At 39.2% G+C, this 25,786-nt stretch overlaps 1 protein-coding gene across 4 annotated transcripts in view; it reads left to right on the top strand.

The window, feature by feature from the left end:
- The first annotated feature begins 2,110 nt into the window (after window positions 1-2,110).
- LOC105227654 (protein phosphatase 1 regulatory subunit 12A) overlaps window positions 2,111-25,786 on the top strand; it is a 103,317-nt gene continuing 79,641 nt past the window's right edge. Inside the window, exons 1-2 of one of the 4 annotated variants that reach the window (XM_049447712.1) lie at window positions 2,111-2,235; window positions 2,567-2,624. The gene's annotated coding sequence lies outside the window, so the exon portion shown is untranslated. Of the gene's footprint in view, window positions 2,625-15,271; window positions 15,800-25,786 lie in introns of those variants that run through there. The other 3 variants (XM_049447713.1, XM_049447711.1, XM_049447710.1) reach the window with 3 other exon arrangements.

Raw genomic sequence — 25,786 nt, 5'->3', positions numbered from 1 at the left:
CTCACTTATACACACATCTATGCTACCTTAAAGTTAGATGTTTGAGGTATTTTACGAGCTTCGAAATTGGTTTAAATCTGCATATGTGTATGTTGTGCATTCGCTCTGCCACATAAAAAATGTAGACTATGTGTGTTATGCGCTGCTAGTGCCAAAAGCAACAACAGCAATAACAGGTACAAACGCAGTAAGCCTCAAGCCACATAGACAAGCCAAAATGTATGGGTGTATGTATGCGCTTAGATATCCCTTTAAGTCTGTTTGGATTTAAATTCCTCGCTGCGCACAAACACTTAGACACTGTTGCACACTCGCTTACAAAAACACTCACCTACACTCACTCACACACACATATACACACCTGCAGTGTTGTAAGAAATTCACTTGGAAAATTGAAAACACTTTGAAGAAAGTCGTCAGCAAACAAAAACAAAAAAAGAAAAATAATAAGTGAGGAAAAAATTATGAATGTGAGCAAAAACGCTCGATGTAGTCGCAAACTCGCTTGACCGAGTCACCCGCTCTGCGCGACGAGCGGCGCTGGCATGCAAACGCCGACGGCGGCCAAGTTTTCGTTTCATGTGCATATTAAGGAAAATAGAAAGCAAAAAAATAAGACGAAAAAAAGTCGAGACGAAAGTAAAAGTTTTGCTTGCCACACTTGCACAACTTTACCCGCAGCAGATACCGTTAGTTGTCGACGCGCTGCTGCTTTCTGCGCCTTTGTTTTTGTCCACTGCCGTTGAAAATTTCAATATCACTTGCCACAGCCGAGCTGCCACCTCATGCCCCTTTCGCATTCGCCACGCCGCCCGGCACCGACACGCAAGCTAAGCGTTTTACTGCCAGCATTGCATGTAGTTGTTTGTAGTTGTGTGCGCGGCAGGTGAAAGCGAAACGAAAACAAAAGAACACACTGTGGCAAGTGCAAGAAAGTAAGAGTGCCAAGCCAGAAAATATGGGCCAAGCAAAGATGGCAAACGGAAGCATACAGCGCGGTGGCGGTGGCGGTGACGACGGCGGCGCGGCTTAAGGCCAAGCGAGCGCTACTGGTGGTGCGGAAATGCTGGCGCTTACGTTGCGCGCGTAGTATTTTGTGGCCGGGAATTGAGTACGCGAAAGCAGGTCAAATTTACATGCATTTAATTCTTGTTTTTCCGCATCGCTGCCGCTCTTAAGACGCGCGCTGAGGCGGCGACCGAAATGTGTACACACTCACTACGCGGCGCTTATGCGTTTTCGTTCGCCGCCACCTTCGCGCCAGCGTCGGAGTTGGAGTTCGAGTCGAAGCGCGCTGTTGGCCCGACAATCGAAAGTGGCGTAACCAATTCGTCTCTGTACACAACAATTTTTCGTTATTTTTAGTATTCGCCTTCCCTTGTTGTTGTTGTTGCTCGTGTTTAATATTTGCTGTTGAAATACCCCTTCCGCTCGGTTGTTGACTTCGGTGAAAGGTGCTGCGGGTCACTGCGGTCGGATTTGGTCAATGGGGACCAGCTGATGACGGTCATTCTCGGTTTGTGTGTGTGTGTGTTAGTTTATTTGTATGCGCTTGTATTTGATTTGTTGCTGTTTTTGCGGTCGCTAAGTGCTCGAGCAAAGCACGGGACAATAAGCGAAGTAGCAACTTCAAGAAATGAGTGGCGCGGCAAAGTGCGCTTAAGGTAAAGCAAAGCGTTGGAGCGCAGCGCCGATGTGGAAAACAACAAAAACAAAACAACACACTCTCCAAAGCTGTATGTACTCCATGACTGCATAAGTGTAAAAATAACAAATATAGTGTACTATATACAACAACAAATATGCACGTGTGGCCATGTATGTGTCAATACACATATTCAAATCCACAGGCACACTATCGCCTTCGTTTGTGCGTGTGTGTTGCGCTCATCGGATTTTCAATAAATCTTCAAGTTAGCCATTTAGCCTCATTTTATTGTGGTTCTTATTGTTGTTGTTCTTGTTTTTATTTTTATCCTTGCAAAGCGACCGCTTGTCGCTCATAATATTACTATTGTTGTTGCTGTTGTTGTTGTACGTGTGCTGGTTTAATTTTCGGCTTGGCTAACTGCTTCGACCGCCGCAATCAGCCTGAGCTAGTTTTGCTTTGCGGCTAGCAAGTGTAAACTGTTTGCGGTCAGTCTGTCAGCGGAGTTTGTTTGACACGTTACGTATACGCCGCGTTGACCGCTGCTCGTTTGTTGTGTGCTTATACGCCTGCCCGCGGCTGCACGTGTTGGTTTGATTTCTTTCAAATTTTTTATTTTTGTATTTTTGTGTGTTGCATCTACATAAGTTTGCTACATTGTTGAGCGTTATCTACTTGCTGGAGTCGCTTCTCGAGCGTCATTTAGTTTAGACAGTTTGTGCGGTTCGGTTAGTGCTTCGAACTGCTGACGGCCGTTAAGTAGTTGTCTACAGTGTTAGCGCTTAGCTGTGATTTCTAAAGATTTTATTGCAAATTCTTGCTTTGTATTATTGGAAAAATTATTTTATAACTTTAAAATTTTAAATTTTTTGTTTATTTTAATTTCTTTATTCATGCTTTATTCACTTCTTTCAACAGCTTGGGTTGTGCTGCTCGTCGGCTGAAGATTTGTTCAAAGTTTTGAGTCAAACTTAAGGTGAGTGTTTTAAATTTATGAATCTGTAAATAATTATATTTCATTTTTAAGAACCATATTTTGTACTTTTCGGGGTAGTAAGGCTTAATTGATATGATTTCTAAGAATTTAAGTTAGTTAACTAGAGGAATATTATACAACAGACCGTTCGCTTATTCATCTATATCATAAAATACCATATATGTATATTTTTAACGAAAAGTAAAATAAAATTTATAAACAAAAATATTGTAACATCGGTAGAGAGTATAAATATTAATCAATGTTTTAGATATACATTAGATTAAAAAAATATTATTATTTTAGAAATTTTGTGATTGTTTTGCGATAAAAAGCTACCAATGGTTTTGAAAATATTTCTACGCCCTTGAACATATGATTAGGCGCATGGAATCATTCCTAAAACTACCTACCGACCTAATTGCTTCGCTACTATAATTAGATATTCCTTTTACTTTAACAATTTCATTTTTGAACGCATCTTGTCAAATAAAAAAGGTTTCCATACTAAAACTTGTTTTTGATTGGTCAGCATGTTTGGCAGATATACAGTATAGTCGTCCGATCGGGGACTCAAGCAGCTCCCTGAGTACAAAAGGACGTCTCCATATAGACCGACATGGTTAAATTGACTCAGCTCGTCATTCTGATTATTTAACGGGTCGTCGATATTTCTTTACAGTTGTTGCGAATTTTCAAATTTGAATACACCTTGCTTAGGCTACAAAAATCCTAGTAAAAGTGACATTTTTCCATAAGTCCGAAAGGATTCTCTTAAACATGTCCCATACGATTATTTGTAAATTTCATTAAAAATATTTAAATAGCTGGCAGCGCTTTATTTCAATTTTGTCGATAGCGTTCTTATTGGAATATTTGCTGTAATATTATAACCCTCTCACATATACAATATTTCATGCTTCACGATAAGGAATCGTTGTTTTTTAGAGAACCACTTATTTTGCAGCGAAAGTATTTTCGGTATTGAAATACTACATTTTAATATCTCGGATGGGTCATAGTGGCAGCTTCTATTAGCAAAAGTTTATGCGAAAAAAACCCACTCTGTAAAAGAATAATATTGATATAGGTCAGCTTGTGTTCTTGACTAGTAATCTTATTAACTTCATTAATCGTTCATGCTTTTCATTTATAATGCCGATAGTTGCGATATCTGCTAAGCGTTTCAGAAAAATAACTTAAATAATACTTTAGAAACCAGAAAAAACGTTGCAAAATATTCAAAAAAATCAAGATTGAGCTTTTCATTGCTTACGATTCACTACATGCACGCATGGATAAAATTTTAAGCTTTCGCTATCAGATATAACCAATAGATAACCATTTTATAACCAATATATAACCATTTTATAACCAATATATAACTACTTTATAACCAAAACTCAAGATTTTGTTTCAATATGTGTGGTTTTTATTATTCTGTTTTTCCTTCGCCTGTAAACTTGTGAAATATGAAGTTATGTGTTTTTGCATTTTAGGTGATGATATGTATGTTGAGTTCTACTTCTGTATTTATACAGTATACAGCCACGATCATAGAACATACATTACAATATTATGAAGTTAACGCTTCCGCTTGTTTTTGCAGACTATTATACTTATTTGTTTCTTTCATTAAATCAAAGAAATAGAAAAGAAAAGGTCGTGACATGGTCTTATAGTATTGAGTTTGAGTATACAGCACAACCCGCTAGTTTGTTATGAAAACATTTTTATTAATTAAACAATTTTAACATATATATTTTTTTCAAAAGTTTATTAGAAATATTTAACAAGATCTTGTTGATCCCCCTTTTGCTTTTATTACTGCTTCAACGGGGCGCGGCATTGACTCAATCAACTTTTTCAAAGTTCAGAGCGATAATAAATCATACCAAACTGATTCCACACGTTTTTCCATTATATATATTATTCATATATAGTTTGTGAATTGCTTTGCGAAATCTCTCGCTTTTTGGATTCTCATGCTGTTCTAGTACATCTTTTGTCTAAAAAATAGGAAATGTGGAAAATTGAATGCAGTGTTATTTAATAATACCTCAGAGATTAGGGGACAAAATAAAAATTATACTCACTTTTTTTCCTGTGACATGGAGCAGAATCGTCCAGGAAAATAAACTTTTTACAGTGTGAAAAGTGAAAACAGGAAGAAAAATAAAGAAAAAGAAACGAAACGCACTGCTGATATATTTTAGTGATGCATTTTCTATGATCGTGGCTGTACGTATTCCTAACGTATGTCCAACCACTCTTAGCCACATTTTCAATGACATCTTTTGTCAATTCCAGGCGAAAGCAACACATGTGTACTCATCTGTATATATGTATGTATGTATGTAAGCGCGAACATATCCTTATTAAATGCAACTTAATTGCACACTTTCCTCATTTCGTGCAGCACTCAAGCCAAAAAAGAAAAAAATAAAGTAAACAAAACAAAAAACACAATCCTCCAGCGCTTTCAGCCAACCCAGCCATTGTCCATCCGCCATTTAAAGTCACTTTCCAACAATTATCCTCCATGCATTAAGGCGATAATTGTAATGGTATTGCATCGAGTTGATTGCAGTGACTGTCTTCAGTGTTGTGTAATGATTGTTGTTGTCTTCGTTTGCTTTTTGATTTCGCTCACCACAACGATGCAATGAAGCACAGAAGAAAACTGCGCTGAAACCGACAAAAAAAAGATCGGAAAATTAAAATGTTAATTGGACTTGAAGGTCCCACAGTGCCTTTGCCAATTCAATAGGTAGCAATTTAATCAAGGAATTCGCTTGATTTCACATTGTTGTTGTTTTTATACATATATATGTATTATATAAAAGATTTACGGAAATGCACAGCATTTAACGCTTGTGCCACACGCTTTGGTGGATATTTACTCAGGCATGGCATCCATAGACTAGACTTTTTAATTTAAAAAAAGTAGTTATAAATACCATGTCGTATGTGTAAAATATTGCATCATTAGAATGTGGCAAGTTGAACTTAAAAATACTTGCAATATTTGGATGCTTAACTTTACATAACAGTCGGCTTAAAAATGCGCATCACGCTGCTTAAAATGGCTCGTTAATTTTAATAAAATATTTTGTTGCAACATACGCTGACATATGTATCCGTGTTTGGCCCAGAAAAAAATTGCAATAACCCTGTTGGAAAATTTTGGAGTATTGGGTTTATGTCGCGACTTTTGACCAACGCTAAACATTTTATTGTTTTCCATAAAAAAATTCGATTTTGATAGTTTATTTTGTATGGCAGTTAAATGCTATAGTGGTTTGATATCGGCGGATCCGACAAATTATCAATTTTCAATTCTACCTGCCTTTAGGTTTACGAATTTCCCAAAGGGCCAAACCCAACGAGCAAATTGGAGCGAGCTCCAAAGGCTTACTGCACCCCGTGGTATCAGATTTAAGCCTCCGGTAAGATCTGGTAGCAATGCTCAATGACTAGTGACATTTGTCGCTTTAACTTTAAATGTTTTTTTTATTAGAAGAAAGCTCATTCGAAATCTATGTATATATCAGTTTAAGTATAAGTATTATAGCACACTTTCTGACAAGACTATGCTCATTTTTCGAGGCAAGCCAAATAACCGGTTTCTTATGACAGGTATACCATATCGCGGGCAAATCTAAAACCTCTACGTAGTTTGGATTCGGCAAACGGTTGCAATGCAAATCCACATTCAACTGGAAAAGTGTCAGTTTTTCCCATATTTGGGTTCTAGCCAAAACCACCACGATACTCTCCGAGGGGCCAGTCTGCATAAGCAGGTTGGAACGAACTCCAAGGGTTCCTGATAATACTAGTTGAGCACACACTATATTCACAATTAAAGCTAACCCTAATTCTCAGTTAAACGCCTTCGGCGCCTAAACAATTCACGTGCAAACGAATCCAGCTGTTTGGCGTTCCGGAAACGAAAACTATACTAATATTTGGTATAAAAATAAAGCACTTTAAAAAATCTACTTTTCGAAACCTGTAGTCTCCTTTGAGGGTTCGGTTGAATTATTTCAGGTACATCTTTAAGAATCTCTGAAAGACTTTTTCACTGTTGTCACCTTTTATTCGACAGTGTTTGACCATAATTTCGGAACCGAACAACAACATTTTATTTTCCATTTGAACCTTTCCTTTACTAATTGAACTATTGTTAAAAAACAATTTTGTCGACCATAACAGTAAGAAAAAACATTGTTTCACAAAAATCAGCTACAATTTGTTAACATTCGAACTGACATATGTATATCCCTGCAGGGCTTGAATACAGAAATATAGTGTAAACGAACTTTTTACGAGCATGTACGAATCTGTACATTCCGTCATGCTCTCACATAACGGTGCGAATTGATGCATCGTGACGCAAGCCACATTTTTTCACAGCTGTGTGAAGCTTTTAACGGTAATAATACTAAATCCAAATGCTTGCAACAAGCTTTTTGTGTGTAAATAAATATGTGCATATGAATGCAAAACACTCACGGCTTGGTCAGAACAGGTTTGAAAAAAATAGTTTACTACAAAAAATTGTCGGATTATACATATGTACATGCGAGTATCACATATTTATGCAAGAGTTAAACTGCTGTCGAAATACGAGTAGTTGAACTTTCAGCAGTGGCAAGCACTCGAAGGGGCATAATTGATATTTAACATGAGTCCAAAATTCATTGGTAGCTTGTTTTCCTCTATGGATTTTGTGTGCAGAAAAAAGATTGATAGAGCTTTACTGGTCTTGTGATATTATGCTGAATTTATTGGAGAACATTTAATGTGCCCTTTTTGTTGAGTTTCGTGTAATATCCAATATACTCGTATTCGTTTGCACCAAATAGAGTATTTTCATTTTGTGATGGAAGGCAAACGTATTTATCGAATAAAATCTTTGCATGGCTCATCATTCTCTTCCATTGAAGGGAGAGCGCGAATTACATTCCGTACAGTCTCCAGTTGATTCACCTCTCTCACAGCAAACGAATATTGGGCACAAAATATTAGCTGATCTCTTCATCCATAAATGTAGCAGCTGAGAGAGATTTCGGGCGCATCGTTCTATGCATTCATCTCGTTGGTCTGAGTATAATCTGTACGGATTTTATTCAGATCCGCAACCAATAATACCATTTTCTGAACAGTAAGTTTAGACAAGACAAGCCTTAGCCTCCTCACATGTCATTTGCAGTGTACCTGAACCTTAGTTATTCAGGGTTGACAAACATTACAATAATAAGCCGGACCGGAGTTCTTTTTTATTTTAATTATAACGAAATGTTATTTTGTGTAGCAAGTTGGTCGGTTGGAAACTAAATAATCACAGATAAGTTACCTAACCTTAATATTAGCCTACTAACTAGGTGATATTTGTTTCTGATATCGACGATTGAGCTACTTATTGTAGTTACAATATATTAAAATGTAAAAAAGGGATCTTCTACTTATAATGGGGGTTTCAATAAAAACGCCACAAAAGTAGACCGAGAGGGACAGCAAACGCGCCTTATTTTTTCCCGTTCTTCCGACATTTCTTTTCAGCAAAGTTTGCCATTTTATCATGAGAAGATATACGATCCAACAATGAGTCAAAATTATTAAAATTTGCTACCGAAATTCGGAGTCAATGGCCTCGACTTTAAGAGCGTAACGTCCTATTTATGATCGTCATAATCGTCCTGTCAGATCAATAATTGATCGCCTAGTGGAAAAATTTAAATCCACAGGCACAGTACAAAATGTTCCTGCGGCATTGAGATAAAAAAGTGCCCGTAGTGTCGAGAATATTGCTATCGCTAGCGCATCAATTGAGGAAGACCCAAATCAGTCTCTCACACGTCGTTCTCAAGCGTTGGGCATCTCTGTGACGTCCTTGTGGCGAATTTTGTAAAAAGTTCTTGGTCTATATCCTTACAAGATCAAATTGTCCCAAGAACTGAAGCGGCTTGACAGAATTGTTGTATGTTCGTGGATTGGGCTAAGCAACAACTTGAAAACGACCAGTTTTTTCATCGGAAAATCACCTTCAGCGGTGAAGCTAATTTCTGGCTGAATGGCTTCGTCAATAAGCAAAATATGCGATATTGGTTAGGAAGCAATCTACACGTACTCCATGAGTTACCATTGCATCCCGTAAAAATTGGTTTGGTGCGGTTTATGGGTCGGCAGCGTCATAGGGTCGTATTTCTTCCGTGATGATCAAGACTGGCACGTTACTGTGACTGGGAATCGCTATCGCTCAATCATAACCAATTGTTTTTGATCCGAATTGGATGATATGGACTTGGACAATATGTGGTTCCAACAAGACAGCGTCACAAGCCACGCAGCAAATGTCACAATCGATTTATTGAAAACCGAGCTTGGTGAATGTGTTATCTCACGATAATGCCCAGTCTATAGGCCTCGGTCGTGCGAGTTGACACCGTTAGACTATTTCCTGTGAGGCTACGTTAAGTCTGTGGCCTATGCCAACAAGCCAGCGACGATTGATAAACTTCGTATCAGCCGATTTAGGCTTGGTCTGATTGCCTTAGGTAACGATGAAGAGTTGATGAATTTTTCCCGTATTGGTTGCGAAAAAGAAAGATGTGCGTTTAGTTAACGCCACAACAAATCACGTGGCCCCTTAACTGCCGAAAAATACCTCCGAAATTTTCCTTATTAGAACGAAAGCAATTTGACTTTCTTTAGAGTTTGTTCAGGCGAATAAAAATCCGTTATTTGGTTATATGCGAAATGGCATGCAACAATGTATGAGTGTGTGTGGGTGTGGCTGAGTCTTTTACGCCAAACTAATTTCAACTTCCAGCAAAGGCGGCTAAACGATTTAGACTTTCTAGTTTTATGGCGCGGCTCTGAGCGACTTGCGGAAGTTTCAATCTCTTTTTTCACATTCTCCAGCGCAAAAATTCATCAATACTTTAAGTGGCATGTGTGTGTTTGTGTGTGCATGCAGAGCACTGAGTTGAATGCACGCATGCAATCACGAAAACTTTACATGCGTGTATATGTAGGTGTGCAAGTGTTGGTTACTTGCAACTCTTGAGTGGGGAGCAGCGACACATCGTGCAAATTTCAGTCAGCTCAGTTGAAATTGAACAAAATTAAACTGCGTGTGCCGCTGCCGTGCTCACAGCTCCGAACGTCAGCGCCACCAGCACTGAAGGCGGCACAAAGCAACGCATTGCAAGGCGGCGCTGCGCAGCGCGTGGCAGTTGTTGCACGCACCGAATGTGTTAAGTTGAAGTTCAGCATAATGAAAACAACTTGCCAAAGAAAAGCTGCAAGAAAAGTTTTCCATTCGCCGCTTGCCACCCGCCGTCGTTGCAACGTTTCAGGGAGCTGGCGCGGCGTGCTGCACTCAGCTGCCAACGGCGAATGAGAATTTTCTTCGTAAAAGGAAATGAAATTGAGCATGAAATAGCGTCAAAAGAAGTGTGCGGCAGCAGTGGGCGAAGACGCAGATGCGTGAAATAAACAAACTGCAAGAGATTCACCAGAACTTTTAAATAAATTATTTTATTGGCAAAAAGTGAAAAGTGCGCCCCCTGCCGAGCTAATTGAAGGCGACGGGAAATCGTTACCGGAGTGCTGGCAATAAGTGCAGAATTAGGCTTAAGGGTAATCGCAATTGGCAAAAGTATAGTAAGAAACCCGGTGTACTAGTTAAGAACAGTTATATGTGCCTGCTGTGCTCTTTTTAATTAGTGCAGCACGCGCCTAACTGCATAAGTGACCCTAATGCAAGCAGTGCGGTCCATAAATAAATATTTATAAAAAGTATGCACATAATTTACGACGTTATATGTATGTGTGTATGTATATATGTATATAAAAATAATACATACGCTTATAGTGAGTGTGTTGCTAAAGTCCATCGCCTTGCGCTTTAGCTAAGGTTATCCGCTTCCACACAAAAGGGTCATTCCGAGCTTTAAAATCTCTTACAGTGGGTGAGAGTACTTTCAAAATATTCATTTATTTAAACCATCTCTAGATTATGGTGGGCGTCTTTCGTCTAAAGGGGCTCAGATGTGACTTCATGTCAATAGAAGCGCATGGAATGAAATACTTGGCAATAGACATATTCTGAAATTGACTACGGTATGTCCATACCTATACCATACATATTTTGTAGAAGATATTTTATGACTTTTGTTCGGCCAATTTGTATGACAGCTATGGGCTAGTGAGACTCTATCTGCACAATTTCTTCGGAGATGACACCATTGCCTTATATAATAATCGATGCCAGATTTCGTGAAGATATCTCGCCAAATGACCTTACAACTTCTAAATTCCGATTGTTTAGTTGGTATGACAGCTGAATGTTATAGATTTTTCGACAAATGAGCAGCTTATTGTTAAGAAAAGGGCGTGTGCAAAATTTCATCGATATATCAAAAGCTTCTTTAGAGGCAGACGGACATGGCCAAATATACTCGGCTCGTCATGGTGATCATTTATATATACATGCATATATATTTTTTGTAGGGTCCCGACGTTTTCTTCCAGGTATTACAATTTTCGTAGCAAACAAAGAAATGATGTTGAAACGAGTATATTTGCTGTGTCAACTGTCAAACCTTCAAAGCAAGTTTGGAGTATATGGATAATTATTTTTATCTTAACTCCATATGATCCGAAAACTGGAGAATCCTAATCTGTCTATCACGCTAAAGAAGTGTATTCTTAAATTTTTTTAGACCAGACTCCAAAGTGTTCACTAAACTCAAGTTTGTCAAGCAATGTGAACGTAATATAATCTTAATGTCAATATTCAAGCAGTTTAAGTTTGATATGGACGACTAAGTTCTTGTAGTTGAAAAAAGATTTTTTGCTAAACTCCAAAGTGTTTAATAAACTCTAGTTTAGATGAAAGGCGAGCGTATTACAAGTAATTAAATTCCCTTTACCTAAACGAAAGCAAAATAAAAGTAGGTAATACTGATCAAGAAATTTCGTTCGCCGCGGCTTAAGGTTTTTGGGTTTCCAAAGCATACCAATATACGTACTCAATGAGAGTTTCATCAAAACAATTGGTATTAAGGGAGATATGGTTAGAATAGGTTGGTTCATCGTCTCTTGGCCGCGCACTAGTGTTTGTTGAGTTAAAGAGTTTCGGTAAAACTCGGTTCGTTTGCAGCTCGGGATCCCAGCTTCATTAACGGGATGAAATTAATTACTCACATTCATTACTCGAATGTAAACGGCTCATTATCGATAGCAAAGCTGAGAGGAAAAGTGAGAACTTTGGTATATCTCGCATTAAGCTCAAGTTACCTCCATGCCATTGCTGAAGGTAACCACACAATGCCTTGACTAACAACTTACTATCGTCCATTACCAGGCTTAACGCAACGCATAGTGCCCAGGCGTATGTCTGCATGTGCGTACAGTGTGTGACTGCGTTAAGTTACAAAGTATCAGTCATATGCCTCGTAAAATAATAAACTGCACGGATAAACAATTTTGCTTGTCAAGTTGAACTCAACGAAATTTCCATCAGTTGACGTGCGATATGCTGTTCTTTGTTTGCACACACATACACATACAACTATAAAAATAAATACTAACAAGCGCCAGAGCATTGTAGCGTGGGTGTGGTTGTGTGTGTCTGTGCGGGGCTTGCACTAAGTGCACTTGTCAGAGCGTTTAAAAACGAGAAGCCGCTTTTGCTTGGTTGTGTCGAGCTTTGCCACCACTGCCCCGCTCCTGCGATGTTCCTGCGCCTGCTCTTGCTGCTGCTCCTGCTGCTGCTGCATGCCTTTGTGTGCCACGGCACAGCGCTACGCACGCCACACAACGCCTCACAACCGCACACTGACTGCTGCTGTCTAGCAGCAGAGCTGACGTTTTGACAGCAACAAACAAGGCTAAATAACACATAAAACCGAAAAGTGTGCTCCTACTTGTACATTTTGATGGTTTTGTTAATGTGGGTTGTTTTGCTGCCACCTCCGTTGCAACTGCCGCCGCTGCCTTTGTTTCGCAATGCGGCTTGGTGAGTTGTTGTACAATGCAAATCGCTCGTGTGCAGCAGCAGGACTCGGCCGGTGGCATATGACCGGCAGGCATGCAACTCTTCGCCGTTGTTTTGTTGTTGTTATTACCATTATTGTTAGTGTGGCATGCCACTTCGCCAAATGACCAAGTGTAGTGGCGTTGGCGGTGTTGCTGGTGCTTAGCCAAATCCAAAGGCCCGGAGAAAAATCAAAATCACAACAACAAATTGCTTACAATATGCTGTTTCTGAGCGATACTCACTTTGAGAGAATTTAAAAATCACTTAACGGCACAAAAGTGACATCCTCCTTTGGAAAGGTTGCCACCGGTAGCGGGTGCGGTGTGGTAGCCTGCAGTACACTGTTGCTTCGTGTTCACTTTATATATGTCAGTGCTTAAATATTCTTGGGGATTACATAGTTTTTGTGGAAGTGGGCTACCAGCATGAGCTGACGCTTTTTAACGGCAAAACGACGAGTGAGTGTTACGGTTTTGAGCGATGGTTTTCTTAATAAAAAATGTTGACATTTTAAAAATCTGAGTTTTTATTGTTATTATTATTGTTGTTTTCTGTTTTTGCTATAGCTTTACTACCTTTTTCTGTAGCAGCGGTTTGTTTAGTGTGGTTGTGGTCACTGATTTTTTAGTCGAGCAAAAAGTCGTGCGGCAGCCCTTTTGGCGTAGTATTTGCTGCCCTTTGCCAATACTGTGAACCTGGATTTGATGTCAGTTCCAACTTAATATCTTTTTTATGATGATAACTTGGAATGAAATGGAAACCTTTGATAGTTTTACTGAGAAAAACTGCGTCTTGTAAAATCAGGCACAAAGAGTTGGGTTAGGTTATAGGGTTGATCTAAAATCGACTGATTCCACTTAGATAAATATTTGCCTTTTGTTTTATCCAAAAACTCCTTAAAGTGCACCTCCTGATACATCGACGAAACGTTATGAGCTTACCACAAATATATTAAGTCGACTAATATCAATCCCAGTCACTTCGCTAGGTTCTTCAAAGGTGTATCTACCGAGATATTTCCATCTAAGTCTGGCAAAAGCCAAGACAACTTGGCGACCTGGGTCTCCCACTGACCCAAATACTCAGTGGCCTTGGGTGCATTAGAAGCTACCAATACAAATATCGTCATGACTTTAGTCCATATCTCAACACGTACTCTATGACTTCCCTCGGTTTTCAAGTGAAAGGGAAAAGCTGAAATCCACACTTGGAGGTAGTCTCAAGGAGGAAACTATGATTGCACTTATGTGTGAGTCCTCTGCAAAATGGAAAGCTGTCAGCAAAGCATCAGCTCTGATTTTGATAAGTCTGTAGGAGAGACATGAGATGGGAGTAGGCTCGGTTTAGCGGATTAAAGTCCCGCACTCCGGCTTCCGATGCTTCCTCCTACTATAAAAAAAAATTTACTATGTGCACGTAGTTCGGAGGATCTCTTATGGTTAATTTTGGGACAAAGAGATCTCACACAAATTCTGTTAGTTGACCTGGAACTGGAGCTCACTTAGTTATAAGATACTGAAACAATAATTGTTAGACCATTCCTTTCAGTTCAATTAAGCGAACAGCGCTTGAATCGAAACTCTATTTAGCGAAACAATGAAATCGTTCAATTACCTTCTATGTGAGTGGGAAGAAAGGCTCACTTACGTTTCTTTAACTCCACTTACTTTGCAAAAGCTAGAGCCTCTATACCAAGTTCTACGAGTATACTATACGAGTACTTACCAATATTGAAAAAGTCTGAAGTAGTGGCTTTTTATTTCGTGTAAATTCAGTTCTCAACAGCTGAACCGCTTAATTTTGAAACCGATTCATTAAGCATTTCTTAGAACTTTGCTGCTCTTTGTGCTTAGCTATGTGACTTATGAAATTTCCCGAAATAGCGCAGTAATTCCTCATGAAATGTGCGTGATTACTTGAAAATCGATTTTCACATCGATATACGCATGTGAGTCAGTGTGTGTGTGTGTATTCACCGTAAAACTTCACTCATACAACAGTTTACTCATGCCTCGGCAATAAGCTAATAAACACAAGCGTTTTCCAATTAATAACTCAAACGTAGCGAAGTTAAGTAGAAGGGCTAAACTTAGCCATAATTTTCAACTAACCGATGCCGTCAACGGCAACAATAACGCCACGACCAGCACGAGAGCTACTCAGTCGGTCGGGCTGTCCAACCCATTCTAGCGCTCGCGCCTGCTGACCGTGAGCCAAGTGGTGGCGAGCTAACGGCGCTGCGGCTTCAGCAAATGCTGGCAGTTGCTTCGAAGTGGCTGAGCTATCGGACGGGGTGTTTGTCTGTCGGGGTGTGGGCGCCCAGTCGCGCAGTGTGGCGCTTGTGCGTGGACACCACACACGGATTGCCATGACTACAATGGGCCACTACAATAACACCTATAGTATACTATAAGGGACAGCACACAGGCGCGCTCCAACACCCATTCAAAAGTCACACACTCACACACACAAGCGCTCTTAGAAAAAGGCACTGGCGCTGCTAAATACGAAGCGTTTTTGCTTACACTTCCGCCAATACAGTTATAAGTGAGAGAATGCAAGCAGCCATTGCTGTTGTTGTTGTTTGTTGTTTGTGTCAGTGGTAGTGTGTATGCGCTTGCAACTAAATCGAATAGTTGAAAGAAATATTTCGAGTAGAAAAGCGGAATTTTTACAGCGTTCCTACATTTCCCTCGAGCTGGCGGCGGGTGCAGGCGGCGGCGCCAATAAAAGATTGCAAATTTTATTAGAAAATGTGTGGGTCTGTTGCAGCGGGGCGGACGTGAGTGTGCCGAAGAGCGCGAGTGGAAAGGAAGTGCGTCGGTTTAGAAGCGTTTTGTGTTGTGATTCTTGTTGTTGGCGCCGCGTTGCTGCTCTGTCACATATTTACAAGAAAAAAGTAAAAAAAATTAAAAAAAAGTAAAAGAAGAAAAAATCAGTGCGTGCCCATTAAAGACGTGTATAAAGAGAGTGCTTTCGAAAAAAATTAACAAAAAAAAATTGTTGCGCGTCGCGGTCCAGTGAAACGCCAAAGTGACACAAGCAACGCGTAAAACTGCAATCGAATTGTTGTGGCCGAAATCGTTGCAACATTCGATGGCAAGTGTGGCACTATACGCAAGGGGTGTGTGAAGGGTGCGCGTTGCGCGCCGTCAATTTTGTCAACTTTAGTGTACTTTGAAACAATAAACGGGTTTTTTCGGCATTATTTTCTGCTGTCACTACGAAACTTCTTCAGTTCGCGAGTTTATTGTGCTTGAAAGAAAAGGCTTAACTTTATAAGATATTTTACAAGTTTTAGTGCTGCCACGCGTTGGCTCTGGGGAGTCGCCATTAAAAGTTTGTGTGCGTTAGAAAAAAAACTTTTCTTATATGCAGGCAGACATGCATACACATATTCCTTAAATATGTATGCGTGTTTTCGTAGCTCAAAGGCATGACGAGCCACTAAGTTTCTGTCTAAAAGTAAATATTTTATTATTGATCTCTTCAATAATTTGCTTTGAAAAGTTGCGTTGTAAAATTTGAAGAAAAGTGAGCGCTGTTTAAAATGCTTAATTAAATTAGCTCATTTGTTGTTGCTAAGTACAACAAAAACAATAACTATGTTAGTTTGTATCATGTCACAGTTATTATTTACAAATATCTTCGGTTTTCTCTGTCAGCAAATATTTGTTCGACATGAAGCTCTCAAGCAACAGCAGCGAATTCGCTGAAATAAAACTGAAAAGTGCATATTTTTCTTCACTAACTTTCGTCGACAAGTGCATGGTATTCCACCCATATGTGGAGCCAATTAGCACTGTTCACCACAAAATGGCTGTCCTAGTTGAGGGAGAGATGTATGCCACTTTTATTTGAAAAGTTTCATGTGCAAGGTTGGAAATGAGGAACGAAGGATTATCCGCGCTGCATGTGACAAAATCGGTGCGAGTCTTTTAGGTATCTCTAGATTAAAAACAAGAAAAAATTATAACTTCAGTTGCACCAAAGCTATTATACCTGTAATAGGTACTTTTTTTATAGCATAAAAGGGTATAAAATATCTTCATAGTAATCCACTAGTTTCAATGTCATATAAAAGTAGTCCGATCTACAAAATCATTTCAGAGAGTGCAACTAATGACTAATACAGGTATCTTTGACTAATATCTGTGCCAAATTTTGAGTAGATATCTTGCCAAATAAAAAGTTATTCCGCACGAGAACTTGATTTTTATCGGTCAGTTTGTATGGTAGATTTTAGAGATCAGATACTGCCGGTTTTAGAAATAAGAAAAGGACGTGTATAAAATTTCATTTTGATATTTCAAAAATTGACAGACACTTTTTCTTTTAATTCGGGAACGGAGATCGTTTTAATGGAGTAACTTGTAGGCCTCTTTGGATCATTTCCATCATCGAATTCTGTACTGTAGATTAGTGCAAAGTGGCAAAGCGGCCCATATCGTATTTTATTATCGTTGCGAAATAAATGTCTACCTCTATGAAGGAGACTACACTTCGAAGTAGTAAATCTAATGATTGCTCTGTATTGGAGCTATCACATCGACCAATTCCGACTGTCAATAACCCTAAGATTTAAGGTGTGACACTCGACAGCTTGTGCTTCTTTACTCCTCACACGACCGTATCTATTGCCAAAGTTCAGAACCGCAATAAAATCCTCAAGCCACTAGCAGCACATGCGGAAAATTTCGTAGAAATTATCATGTATCAGGGTGATTCATTTTCGTACCTCGTCTTCAGTATAATGTCGGAAAAAGTGATATGTGTCGCTAATCTGAACCTTAATGGCAGCTGCTTGAAGCGTAGCCGCCCCCTAGGAGCATCAAGACGTCCTTCCTCAACTACGTCGATGTCATAAGATAACACGCCAACCAACTTTTGCCGCAACTAACTTCAGGCATGCATTGACCGCCATTCACAGTGGAGCCATAAGCAGCTTCAACAACTTCCTCTCAGGGAATGGCGTCAAACTACCACCCATTGCAGGCGATGAGCTCAAGTTGCCGCGAGAATCGAGAATTGCGCAGGGTCGTTTTGGAAACTGTAGCAGATTGAACTCCTACTTATCCAAAGTCGATGAGGCCGCAACAAACCGGGCCGCTAGCGCAGACTTTTTCAACCTAGAAAAATAATATAAGTAGAAAAGGATTGGTGATAAAGTACCTGAAGGTCACATATAAAATACCTCGTATCTTGGGGGCTACGTCACTGTTGCCAATTATACATTTGAAAGAGTAAAGGTTCATGTATATTTCGGAACCATCTTAAATTCCAACAATAATCTTAGCTGGGTTATCAAACACAGAACAACGCTTATCAACCGGAACATGAACGATAAGGCACCGAGATGAGAAAGCTTTTGAAGCATTCGAGAGAACTGTTATTCGCAAATGATAGAAGCAACTGGGAAGGTGTGTGTTCTCGGCTCAGACCGACACACGGTTATAGTGCCGAAAAATTTTTTTATTTTTAAATCGTGTATTTATTTCTTTGTAGCGAACGGTTCCTAGTAATAAATGGCTGCCATGCAGATATTTCCTCAAGTCCTAAAGCCTTAAGTTCCTGTGCTTTGTGCAGAATTTAAAAAAAGATTTTCGTAACTGCAACATTACGCTAAGAAGAAAGAGAATGATGCGAGAAAAATCTTACTGGTTGAAATATATTTTTACACCATTACTCACCTCAATTGAGGCCTCCTTTATATGCACTTGTGGTATTTGCAGTACCTTTCGTTTCCTTCCGGTTTACTTGCTTTCGCTTACTTCTTTTTGTGGAATAAGAAACGGAACTTGCTGTTGAAAAAAAGAGTGTGTGTAAAGAATCAACGCTTCAATGAGTTTAAGAAAGGTAAACACTCAACCACTTGAGGCCTTTAACCTAATAAATAAACCAGTGTGAACCTAAGTGCATCCGTATGTAATCAAACACCGGTGTAAAAAACATATGTGTATGTGTGTGTTTAGTCTATAAGTTTGGGGACCAAATGCCGCAAAATGAACATTGAGCGGTGAACCACGCACACACACGCACACAAATGCGCCACAAAACGTCAACAACCCACAACCGACAACAGCAAACAAATGTGTCATATCCATAAGTGATGCTCAAAGAGTCGTGTGCCACCAACATGCATCACACATCCCCATACTTACGCATATGTGAAGCTAGGTAGGTGCGTGTGTGAGTATGTAGCGGGCGTCGAGTGCCAGGTTCGCATGAGAGATGCACGCCAATGCCTGTCAACCACGGAGAGTAGTGTATGTCTATGTGGGTATGTGTTAGTATGTGTTTGTAGAGGACTCCATCGGGCTGTGAAAAATATTATAACAAAATGTAAGGACAACACTGACTAAGCAAACACTCCCATTGATGGTCCACAGCATCGCAAACAAGGCAATAGGCACGCTCAGGTGCGCACACGCTTCACGCTGGCACAGAGCGACGCTGTGATGGGCAGGTAGTTGTGTTGGTGGCTTGCATAAACGGGGTGCGCATTGATGGTGTTGTGATGCCACCTTTTTGTGACGCTGTGATGTCTCGCAACGAAAGTGGCATTTTAAGTAGCATTTCAATTAAGTGTTAAGTGGGGAAACCACCGACAGCTGCGCCACGCTCGTTCGGTGTAAACACCCACACACACATATACACATATGTATTATGTTCTGGCAATCGTTTGCATTTGCTTACCACACACACACATGCGCACAGCTGAGTTTGCGGCGCAGGCTGTTGGACATGTGGCAGTTAGTGTTGCCAACTTATGGGTATGTGACATATGTGCGCATGCATATATGCGTGTGCGTGCGTCTGTGTTTGTGTGTATTCGATTGTTTGCTTGGGTTATTTGTGCAAACATTACAACATGTTTGCGCTTTTTCAACTCAAATTGGTAGATGTGGCATGTAGACGTTGCTGTAGTTATTGTTGCTGCTATTGTAAGAGCTGTTGTTGTTGCTATTGTAAGGACTGTTGTTGTTATTGTTGTTGCTGCTGCTATTGTAACGGCTGTTGCTGTTGCTCGGTTGTTATTGCGATTATGGTGAGGGGTTAGCTAAAATGACAGCTGTCAGTTGTTATAGAAATTTGCCACTCCGCAACATACACCACTTAAAACACAAGCACACACACGCACACACGCACACACGCAATTGAGCTAATGTGGTTCACACCCTGGCTCTGTTGTTGAAAGGCTCACACTCACAACCACACAAACACACACATTTTCATAAGCATATTTTGCCCAGCTTTTGCTGAAAACATCATACAAAAATGTCTGCGTGTGGGTGTGCGCCTATGTATATATGTATGTGTGTGTTGGGACGTTCAGGTGACAAGCTAATGCAAATGCCAAAGTTTGGTTAGTAACGAGTTGTCTAAATGTATAAACATATTTATTTATGTACTTGCCTAGTACATTACACGATGTTGTGGGGTGCGTATACGCAACCCATTTGTAAATCTATCAGCTTTTACAATTTTCGTTGTTCTAGTAGTTGTTGATTTACACCGATGCAGCCTATGGAATACCGTTAGTTGTATTCTGTATTGGGCTGAGTAACAAGTGAAGAATATTAATGCGTTCACAGTAGAGTAGAGCTTCCATATTTTGTTTAATTTCTAATAAAATTGTAACAATGGAATTTGGGAATGACGGAAATATAAAGTCATGGGTGTAGACTTGATGTTTGGTTTGCATTCGATGTTCGAATTTTGGTGTACAGACCACTAAGTTAGAGAACCTGTCGGCCTTTTATAATTCCTACTGTGTTTCTGACAAGAAAAGGTTGTTGTAAAAACTGAACATACTTCTAAGAACTTATCAGGGTGAGAGCACTTATCTTGTAATACATTTTCAGTATTTGAAGAGTATTCAAGGCAATAATCTCACATTGCCTTAACTCAAGGAATGCCCTTAGAAGCATGGTGGCAGTAGAGTTAGCGGCTACCGGGAAGCGGCTGCATATATACTGGGTTTCCGGCCACAAAGGAATAGGAAATGAAATAGCTGATAAGATTTTCAAAATTGCCTTCCAACTGGCTACTTTTTGTAAAGGAAATCACTAAAAATTATACACAATGAAATTTCCGACTGACGGGCGGGTCAGAACGAGATGGAATGCCTTAAATACATGCAGGATATTCAATATCATGTGCAAGAGCCTCGAAGGAAAACACGCATGCTTTTTACACACATAAACGGACTGTACGACAGTTGTTGGCCTAATAAGAGGTCACAACCTATTGACATCGCTTGCGAGCCAGATGGACATAAGTAGAAATTGAAGAGAGGTAGGCATGAGGGAGACTCTGGCGCGTCTCTTATGTTTCTGTCCAGCACTATCTAGAACTCGTCTTAAATATCTTGGAGATTCGCAGTTCAAGGTACTAAATGAAGTATCCAAATTAGATATAAAATGGCTCCTAGAGTTCACGAAAAGCGTTGATGTTCTGTATGATCAATACTTCAGCTTAAATTAAACTAAGTCTCCATATGTCATTACTAATAACCAGGAAGCATAGACCTCATGTCAGTCGGTCAGTATAATTTATCCTAAGGGCCTGCATTGTCGGAAGATTTCAATGTTTTGCTCTAAATTTCGGCAGGTTTGTGTTTGTATGAGTTAGTTTCCAATTCCAATTCCACTTTTATTTGTGTCATCGCAGAAAACATATTTCGCACTTTCCTACATTTAGTGGAGCCTAAATCTTAAATTACTTTATATTAGATTAGAATTGAGAGAGAAAATATGCGGAGTGTACTGACCCAGCATTGGCTTATGTATTCGAAACGGTAAAACCAATATATGGTTATAGGAACTGCGAAACATTCCTTTTCCGAAGATATGGTTAACTCGTTTAGCAATTTTAGCAACCTGATGTTATACGACCAATTGGAGGTAAACCACCAAAAAAGATGACAAACAGTTCTCAAACAAGTTCCACTTAAATTAATCGGGGAGTAAAGGTATTATCGGGTATCTTTGCTAAGTGTCCACTATCATTGGCATGGGGCATCAGTTTCTAAGAAGAGAAAAGTTTGAAACAGAACACTTCACTTCAGATTTCCTTCTTAAGCTCTAAATCAGCTTTTTTCCTACCTTTCTAGATCGATAATGCTTGCGAAATAAAGGTAGTAATATTTGCATATATGTATACCACATTTGTGAGATATTATTTCTTTGCAATAATTACTACAGGCACGCTTGAGAAAAATTAACCAATATGAAATTAATTGATTGAATAGATAACAATTCTAGACACATTCTTTTTGTCTGCGCTTTAAAATGTGTGCAATATTTTTATTATTCTTAGTTTATTTCATGTATTTTTTATATACTCTCTAATCTATAAGGGAAAGTATTTTGACTCTGAAATATATGGCTAGATGAGATGTAGTATACCTTAAACTGAGAACGTATTAAAAATGTTGCCTACAATTAGGTGCTTGACTGAAATGGCTTGTATGGAGGAAGAGACGTTTACTGAGTTATTGAAGTATTAGAGGAGAGAAATTAGCCGAATAGCCGAAATTTTGCTACTAAAATTATGAAAATGCCAAAGTATTTTAACAAATATTGAATTTTAGGTATTATTTGGGTAGCTCCGTCAATATGCTGTCATAAGCAAATATACAAAACAAAATGGCTCGTAGACACACATGCACGCATTAAAAAAAAGCAACCTTCAGAAAGATATTGCCTACATTTTGGCGAGCAGAAAAAAAAATAAAGAAACAAAAGGTTTCTAACTCTTAAAATATTTACTTACTAAAATGCTTTTTGCAAATAATGTCAATCATAACTAAACTTTCGTATGCATTAGAGAATTCTCGTGTAAAGTTGTGAACTTTGCACACAAAAAAATATAATACACTTACGACAGACCACTAACTCGCGCTTCAATGGCGAAATTTGACTGATTACGCAAATGTTTCGACTCCAACAGCAAGAACTGCGAATTTCAAGTGTAATCGACAGCTGACAAGCCGCAATTGTGTTACTTTGGTAAAGCGCTATTTCACTCAATATTTACCTTGAATATCATGTGCTTCGCAATTCACATTTCACCTCACACATTGCTCAACACGTTTGCGAATTCATTATCGTGGATTACGAAGAGCGTGCGAGTTGCCAATAATGTGCGCTTTTTTGATTGATATGTACGCGAAAGTGCTAAAATACTTTCACTCCTTTCGAATTTGCGAACAGCGGTATTGGAGGGAATGCAAACAAGTAGTGGTGCTTTTAGGGGCAGCATTAATATTTGAATACACGCATACTTTAGGGATTCGAAGAGAACCTTGAAGCAAACATTTTGAGTTCTTTATTCTTTGCTTAGAAGACATGATGCGCGTCTCTTCAATTTCAATTTCTTTACAAAAGCACAAGAAAATAATATTTCCATTATAAATAAATATTTGTGTCTTTGTCTGCATTGCTTCTTCTTGCTCCCATACAATTCTGTAGAGCTTTCAGTGCGCGTGAGAATTGGAGCGCGTCTACACATCCCTGTTCCTTGCATCCTTACAGCACTTTACAACTCGATTCATCACCGAAGCATAGCTGTTAAATATATTTCGCTCATTGACATTTCTTGTAAACAATTTTTTTCTCCATTTTACTGTAGAATAACGGGCATAAAAAGTATTGCTGTGCGTTTAGCATAAATATCATTATCAATTTTACCTCAACTTTACATGCAATTTATTCAGTGCTTTTACTCATCTTTCCTTTCTGATGGCAAGCACAAGTTTTTGCGGGCTTTCGTGCGTTTAGCGCTGCGCTGAAAGTTTTCTGAATAGTGATTTTAAGCGAAAAAGTGGTAGAAGAAGCTTGGCTGTCAGCAAAACAGAAATTATTCATAAATATTTTAGTTTTTGAGTTGACAAGCGAAGAAATGTCCATACTTACATATATTCAATTATGAATATATATTTTCCTTACATTTTAAGAAACTATTTTGATCTGACGCCTAGTAAAAAGAAAGCCGTTATTTTACCCAGACCAACTTATAGTCCGGACCGAGTAAGGTGTTTACGTGTTCCTATCTATGGCGAAGAATTTACTGGTACAACTTCGCGTCAAGAGAAACTTGAGAAAATGAAAGGGTGATCCGTTTCGATGTTTCTTACTTAAAAAAACAGAAATTTCAAAATTAATAAACAATCATTCGAAAGAACCCTCTTTCGCATTTATCTTTTGAAGATGGTCCATCCGTTTAATCCAATTTTCGATGATTCGTTCGAGCATTCCAAGGCCTGAATCGAAGCGAGATTGTCCGCATAACTTCAGACATTATATAATATATACGTACAGGAAAAGGTCCAACGGTGTGTTATCACACGATCTTGGTGGCCAATTGGCTGGGTCAACACGTGAAATTATTTGCTCATTGAAGTCTTCTTTCAGTAAATCTATTGATTAATGCGATGTGTGGAAAGTGACGCCGTTTTGTTGAAATCAAATGTCGCCGAGATCATTAACGTCATTCTCAGGCATCAAATAGTCGTTTATCATGGCGTGATAACGATCAGCATTGACGGTTATGTTCTTACTGCCATTATTTTTAAAGAAATAAAGACCAATGATTCTACCTGCCTACAAACTACATCAAATCGTTGTTTTTTATGAAATGACAGCTCTTGAATTTCCTCAGATTACTCTTCATCCCAAATGAGACAATTTTGTTTGTTTACATACCTATTGAGCCAGAAATGAGCCTCATGGATGAACAAAATTTGGCTCGAAAACTTCGGATCTTCTTGGAACTTTTCCAGAGCACATAGAGCGAAGCGATATCGCTTGGGAAGGTCGAATGTCTTTAATTTTTGCACAAACTGTATTTTGTACATTTTCAATTTAAGATCTCGACGAAAAATGCGCCATGTTGTTTCATACGACGATTCAAGTTGCTGTGAACGGCACCGAATCGACCCAACACGGTCTTTGTGTATACTGCTATATTTTCTTCACTGCGTATTGCCACGTGGTTTATTCGGTCGAATATTATATAATAATGAGTGCTGAGTTTCAAATTGGGTGATGATGTTGCGAACGGTATGCCCAGTAGATCGATTATGTTGACCATAAGTTGAGCGAAGCGCACCAAACATATTATGTAAAGAACGTGAATTTTTGTAATAAAGCCGAACGATTTGTAAACGTTGTTCAGTCTTGTTGGCTTCTACTCAGCAGGTTTGGCTATTTTGAAGGTATAGGATATTACTTAGATATTTTTGTTTCATAACTTATCCGAGTAGTGATGCCATATATCAGAAAGCATTTTTGCCAAGGCATACAAAACTGAAGTTAAAAATACAAATGAGTTTAAAATTTCAATTAAACACAATTTTTAGTGTAAATCTTTAAAGAAATTCCGAATTCTCTATCAACTCAGCGAAGCCTGCTTTGGTGAAGCGTATAAAAATCGATAAAGTATTTTAAACTATCCAGAGATGCTCACAAACTCCTCAGCGGCAACTTGGTTAGTTTATATAAGAAAATATAAATTTTAAGGAAACTGTTGGCCAAAAATACCGACGCACGTCCTAGTCGCTGTATATGGGTGTGTGTGTGAGAGTGAAGTTCGTTACAACGGAATCTATTTAAATGGATTTCGGTTTCTGCTTTGCTGCGCTCGAACTGTAGTGAAAACTATTTTCCGCGCGATTAACTATGCCACACATGCACATATACACCCACACACATACATATACTACAAGCACACGTGACACATGCGATGAGACGTGTGAAATCGCGGGCGTGAATTGATCAGCGGCGCGGAGAACACTGGCGCGGCAAACTGTGCGCGACACAAGGTGACAACGCTGGCGAGAGCTGGTTGTTTTTGTAATTTGCGTTGTTGTATTTTTCGGCTGGATTTGCCCGCATGGAGATTTTGGTAGTGTAGCGCAAGAAAAGCGAAGCCAAGAGTGGGTGTCAACAATTTTCACACTGTTCACATAAGTCGCCTTCGCAAATGCTGCGCGAATATGTGCGAGAGCGTGAGTGTGTGTATGTGTGTGTGCGAATTTGTGTATGTGCATTCTTAATTATTTAAAAGCATGCTTGGCATGTACTTACGTGCTCCGGCATCTACAAAA

The sequence above is a fragment of the Bactrocera dorsalis genome, chromosome 2 (assembly GCF_023373825.1).
Source record: "Bactrocera dorsalis isolate Fly_Bdor chromosome 2, ASM2337382v1, whole genome shotgun sequence".
In the NCBI taxonomy this organism is placed as follows: domain Eukaryota; kingdom Metazoa; phylum Arthropoda; class Insecta; order Diptera; family Tephritidae; genus Bactrocera; species Bactrocera dorsalis.
This window is presented reverse-complemented; position numbering and strand designations above follow the sequence as displayed.